The following is a 6,752-nucleotide window of genomic DNA, read 5'->3' as shown; positions in this document are numbered from 1 at the left end:
ACTGATCTGATATGAAATGATTGGTTACATAAGGTGGAAGCTTTGCTCACACCTATCAAAGTATTCTAGCCCCAACAAGGATTCAAACTCAGGTTATAGCAATGGTCAGTCCAACACCTTAGCCATTACACCAAACGATCAGAACCTCTTGATGAAGTTGTTAGGTGTTTACTAAGGTCACTACAGTAATTATCATAGTAATTACTACAATGAAGAGAGGAAAGAAGCATGCATTGTAAGAGTATTCAAACAGGGACAGTGTTCCTCTTTTGACTGTTAATTTGAAGACAATTTTGACTGATAATGCTGGTTATTTTGAGCGGGGAATTTGACCACAAATTTCCTGTGAGACTTCTTGAATAGCGCTGTCTTTGGTAGCCATTTACTGTGCTTTATGTAACTACTTTCTGACTTCCACATTTTTGTCCTAGTCTGATCTATGTATCTACTTTCCTGGTCTAGAACTAGCTCTCCATACATACAGTGTAGGACAGTTTTTACCTACAGAAGTGTGCAGTAGCATATATCTGTGTTATTTTGTCCTGATGCCGTTGAATATCTCCGATAACAATCTGATAACAATGTTGCATATGAGTCTGTACCTCAAACCACTCTAGGCTGAAGCATAGCTCTGTCTCATGTCATTGTGCACCTACCTCACTGTACAAAGTGGGATCTGCAGCACTGTGAATGGACAGATAAACTGTTATCAGCCTCTAGCTCCTCTTGAAGTGTGATATACATACACTGGGCTGCCTGGCATGAGTACTGCCACCTGTATGGCTTTGTTGATACATGAAAAACATACATATTATTTCTTATGTGATAAATCCTGTGTTATTCTCCTTTCCCAAATCCAACAGAGATGCCTGGGTTGTGTTTTATAATGTTGTGCTACATTGTGCCCTAATGAACACAACCCTGTTTTGTACGTCAGTGCTGTATTGTTGCTCTCTGGGTTTTGGGACATGGCGCGGATTTACGTGTTAGCCTCAGTGTGTTGTCAATTTCCCCCGACCCCAATCCATCTCATCTCATTTTGTCCCCACCTGAGTCATTAGGGTGCATTGTGAAAGGCTAACCTAACCTAGGGTGGATTTGACCCCACTAACCGGTTATGTCTGGACACAGGTAGATTACTAATCCTAATCTATGTAGCTGTAATCTGAGTAGAGGACTGGTCCTGCTGAACACACTGTGCCCTGGGAGAGGTGACGCAGGAATAGCAAACATGACAGTACGTTTACTGTACACGCACACACATTCACACACCCACACACACAAACAACACACACGCATTCACGCACACACACATAGGAACAGCCGGTGACAGATTCCAATGAGGTGGCATCGTGGTAACTGACTCCCTCGTGTCTTAACACAGTTCAGATTATCATGAGTGAGTATATTGTATGTCAAATACTTTTGCTGCGTTTGATTTGATTGCCCGGAACAAGGGAACCAATGGAACCAATGGAATAGTCCCAGTAAATAAATGTTTAACCTCATGTTCATTATTTCCAGCACCATATTAGTATTTATATTATGTGAAAATGCAGATTTTCTGCGTTCAGAAGAAAAGGTATTGAGAAAATGACGATTGGCTATCAGTGGTTAATAAGGGTATCCTCAGGCGGATTGTGAACCTGGGGTCCAAGCTCTGCGGGCTGCAGTGCAGGAGGCTTCATATCAGGGCCTCTATGATAAATGGGCAAGGGACAAGGCCAAGCGTATCATAGATGACCCCACACACAATCTTGCCCAATGTTTTGAGCTGCTGCCATCCGGACGGAGTTTAAGGGTCCCACTGTTCAGCAAGAATAGGAGCAAAGCAAGTTTCATTCCATCAGCCATCAGGCTGCTGAACAGTGTGACGTAAGACAGATGCAGGCCCAATACACGTCGGACAGTAGGCCGCAGACTTTGAATATGTGAAAATGTAAATGTGTGACTTGTGTACTAACTTTCCAGTTTTCCGTGCTGCATGTAATATGTTGTGTATTTCTATGCTGAAGTCACAAAATGAATTTCCATGTAAATGGACAAAAGTATATCATATTGTATGTCAATCTGTGCTTTTCTAAAACTACACACTACAATACACAGACAAAGAAACACATGTTCACTAGTACAATATGTTCACTAGTGATTAGAACAAAGTGTTAAGTGCTGGAAGATGGGCTGGAGCTAGTGGTTAGAGTGATGTCTATAAGCAGCACGCTACAGACCACTTAACCCACACACGATGCTGAACTGACAGATGCATTACTGCCCTCTATCAGCCATCACAGGCATTGTATCTGTTCCTCCTACGCACTTCTCTGTTCTGTTGTTATAAGCTGAGGTTGTTATGGTGTTTGAAGTTGTTGTAAACACACACACAAATTGGAATAATTACCCAACCCTAACCCCAGAAGCTATAAGCCTCTGATCTAGATGGCCATTGGCTCATCCAAGCAGGAGAGGAGACAACTCTATGAATGGATAAGCCTTACAGATAGGACTGACGCAGTGAAAAGAGTCCATTGACTAAGCAGTTTTGGGTTAAAATCTACCCTCTAATCTTAGATTAGGAATTGTTAGGGAAATTGAATTGTTTTCCCCTGTGCAGCAAACTGACTGAAATGTATTATGTAATTGCATTATGTTGTGTAACCCTCCTGAAAAGGGCAATGTGTAGTAATTTAGACTGAATACAGAACAGCCCATCTGTGCTTGCACGCACACACAGGATTAAAATCTGAAAGGATTAGTAAGAGTGAAGAGCAATAGTGATATTGCAATTAAATAGTAGAGTGTATCATTACACCACACAATAAGCACACCCTCTTTGACCTCTGACCTTGTGTGAACAGGACCTATCTGTTACTAATGCTCTCTGGTGTGTTAACCTACCTAAATGCATCATTTACTCTGACCTTCGCTGAAGTGTCCATTCAGACTTTATCTGATGGTGAACTAAAAAAGCCTGGTGTGACGTGCGTCTGTCACCAAAAAGAAGGATTAGCGCCCTTTAATTAACTGGCTTATGTTATGAATACCTTCCAGGACCTAGCTCCTTCTAATCCTTTGCCCAGAGGACGCTAATCGCCTGGTTGAGGTAGACCAGACAGCGCCTTAGCCCGGATAAGGTGCTATAGGATAGGGCCTATCCAGTGCACTGGGCTTTCACCATTGGAAGGAATGAGAACACTGAAAGGGGTCAGGGATGTAGAATGGGGGTCAAGGGAAGGAGGGCATATTTACATTTTAGTCATTTAGCAGAGTGACATACAGTTAGAGCATTCATCTTAAAATAGCTTGTTGGGACAACCACATATCACAGTAAGTACATGTTTCCTCAATAAAGTAGCTATCAGCAAAGTCAGATCTAGTAAGGGGGGGGGGGGGGGGGTGCAAGTTAGGGTGGGAGGGCCAAGAGACCAGAGGTGGCAGAACGGAGTGCTTGGGTTGGGGTGTAAGGTTTGAGTATAGCGTGACGGTGGGGATGGGAAGTTCCTCTTGCTGCTCCGTAGGCAAGTACCATGGTCTTGTAGTGGATGCGAGCTTCCACTGGAAGCCAGTTGGAGTGTGCGAAGGAGCGGTGTGACATGGGAGAACTTAGGAAGGTTGAACTGCAGGCAGGCTGCAGCGTTCTGGATAAGTTGCAGGGGTTTGATGGCACAAATAGGGAGCCCAGACAACAGCCAGTTGCATTAGTCCAGACGGGAGATGACAAGTGCCTGGATTAGGACCTGTGCCACTTCCTGTGTGAGGTAGGGTTGTACTCTATACTCTACGGATGTTGTAGAGCATGAACCTGCAGGAGCGAGTCACTGCTTTGATGTTTGCAGAGAGCTACAGGGTGTTGTCCAGGGTCACACCAAAGTTATTTGCACTCTGGGAGAAGGACACCGTGGATTTGTCAACCGTGATGGAGAAGTCTTTGAGCGGGCAGGCCTTCCCCGAGAGGAAGAGTAGCTCTGTCTTGTCGAGGTTGAACTTGAGGTGGTGGGCCGAGATATCTGCCAGGCACGCAGAGATACGTTACGCCACCTGGGTGTCAGAAGGGGGGAAGGAGAAAAGTAGTTGAGTGTCATCCACATAGCAATAATAGGAGAGACCATGTGAGGATATGAGTCATATGTATAGAGAGAAGAGGAGAGGGCCTAGAACCAAACCCTGGAGGACAGCAGTAGTGAGAGTACATGGTGCAGACACAGATTCTTTCCATGTCACCTGGTAGGAGCAGCCTGCCAGGTAGGATGCAATCCAAGAGTGTGCAGAGCCTGAGACACCCAGCCCTGAGAGGGTGGAGAGGAGGATCTGATGGTTCACAGTGTCGAAGGCAGTGGATAGATCTAGGAGGATGAAAACAGAGGAGAGAGTCAGCTTTGGCAGTGCTGAGCGCCTCCATGAGACAGAGAAGAGAAGTCTCGGTTGAGTGATTGTCACGAGAATTTCTATCTCTAATCAATCAAACTTAATATTTTGAATAATTCCCAGAGGGTGTAAGGCTCTGGTTTAATCATGAATTAAACGAAGGTCCGCAACCAACAAGAATGATCTGTATGTTTTAATCATGGAGAGCTCTGCCCCAAAAAACATACATACAGCTTTTATATCCCTTGACACACAAAGGCACTTTGCTCCGCCCACCTTTAAACAGTTTCTTAGTCCCCTTCACCCTGGAATGCCTTCTCAACTGTTTCTAACTTCCCCCCTCTGTTAGTGGGTTGACACTACATTATAACTCTAACACCGTTCACACATTTATACTGTATTTGGGGTGAAATCCTTTAGTCATTATTCTTAAAATACAAATTAATCTATCAATCCACCCCTTTGACTAAATGTTTTCACATTCAGGATAAATGTATTTACAAGCATGATTAATCTCAGAGATTACGTCAGAACTAATAAACATTTCATCCAATTGCGGTCTTTCAGGGTCAAAATCCTCGTCATCCACCAAGCCTGGAGGATCGTTTTTCACATTCCCCTGGTCAGAGTCCGGAGTCGGTCCATCTCTCATCATTGTTGAGATACTGCATTTCACCGAAGCCTTACTCACCAATCCTCGGACACAGAGAACAAGACAACAACCACATAATACAAGAATACCCATACAAACACTGACCGCCCCTAAGATGGTGGCTGCTATGGTTTTCCATTTACCAAACATTTCATCAAACCACCCTATCCACGATGTACTAACTTCTGAGTTCTCAGCTCATTCTTCACTTAGTGCAGTTAATTCTGCAAGAGCTCTGGTGACCGTCCCATCCGGTGTGGTGTTGTTAGGGATAAAATGTGCAACAATGGCTTATCATTCTATAGACACCGGCCCTTTCTGCCTGATCTAGAGCCAACCTCTTTTACTAAGTCATGAGTGGGATGGCGGATAATTGTTCAGAGATCCCTTTTACTGCATCCCTAGTCTGGCCAATAAATCGTTGTTGGTCGTAATAGATATAATTAATCCAATCCACAATTTTGTTTATTGTTACCCACCAAAAGAACGTGGTAGTAAACCCTTCCCCTAATTCTTTCATAGCTTGTTATCCATCCGATACCCCCCTTGGTATCCCAATCGCATCCATCTAAATAGGGCTATTCTCCTTTTTGTTAAAACTCCTCCTACGTCTGTTTAACCCTTTCCTTGGTTCCTGGTGACTAATTCTAACTAGCTGAATCAGTAGAACCAGGGCGCACGTATCTAGCCACCCTTTTGGTATTCTCTGCCTAATAATGTCTTTACTGGCACACGCCCACCACACATCGGTTACAGGGGCTGTAAGGTTCAGAATTGTCTCCTGTGCTTCTGAACTTAAGTCAATCACATTACCACTATCTCCAATTGATAATTGGTGATGTCTTTGTTTCTCTTTACCCCCCATCTGGATGTTCAGTCCCGCCCGGTCTCATATCCCTATCCCCAAGTGTGTTTAAACACTTGAGTCTAGGAACAATCCGCCGTGGGGGCCGAACACGAATATAATGGGATTTTATAATCCCAAATATCTTATTGACCTGTACCCCACCCGTTGGCTACGTCCCTAACCTTTATTTTGAATCCTACAATCTGCCCTCCTCTGACTCCCATTTTGTAGGCCACTCGTCGTTGACGGTCAGTATGTCGGGTCGCTTCTCTTCTCTTTTACTTCTTAACAATGGTAAGGGCATAGCGTAATTGGTGGTGGATCTTGACATATCAAGACCATTGCCGAGACTATGATGCAGCTCAAGTTACCCCTATTCCCAAAAACCGCCAACCCTCTCCTGTCCTCAGTCTTTCTGCTTGGTATCACCCCATACTCACACTCTGAGAACACACTACAGTGATGATAGGTCGTGGTAGGAGATATTCGTTAACAGAGGTGATCCCCAGACCCTATTGGTTCAGTTCTTCTCTCTAACTCTGCATGTGTTCAGTGGTGCTTGTATGTGTTCTTACCTTTTTGCAGTGGGTAACGTGGACCCAGGTTGCTCTTTCTGCTATTCTAATGGCAAAGGCAGTGACCAATATAACCTGATAGGGCCCTTCCCAACAGGCCTGCTTCCAGTCTTTCTTCTTTAGGGACGGGATGCTCACCAGTCACCTGGTTAGATAGAGTGGGTCACCTTCTCCTTTAGTTCACCTGTGGGGCACAAAACCTCTGACATACCGGTGTGGTTAATAACTACCTTCTCACGTTGTACCCCATTTCTTCCTGCTCTCCTGTGTGTTTTCCTTAACCCCTCTCTAATCATACCGTTCACATCAGTATTGT

General features: G+C 44.4%; 1 long non-coding RNA gene across 1 annotated transcript in view; it reads right to left on the bottom strand.

Annotated features, from left to right (window-relative positions):
* Positions 1 to 4,540: 4,540 nt before the first annotated feature.
* Positions 4,541 to 6,752, bottom strand: part of LOC311149819 — a 398,282-nt gene continuing 396,070 nt past the window's right edge. Inside the window, exon 2 of the long non-coding RNA XR_014615056.1 lies at positions 4,541 to 4,667. This is a non-coding gene — a long non-coding RNA (uncharacterized lncRNA). The remainder of the gene's footprint in view (positions 4,668 to 6,752) is intronic.

Source organism: Coregonus lavaretus, assembly GCF_964263955.1.
Source record: "Coregonus lavaretus genome assembly, chromosome: 22".
NCBI classification, from domain to species: Eukaryota; Metazoa; Chordata; class Actinopteri; order Salmoniformes; family Salmonidae; genus Coregonus; species Coregonus lavaretus.
The sequence above is the reverse complement of the archived record's forward strand: the minus strand, read 5'-3'. Positions and strand labels throughout refer to the sequence as shown.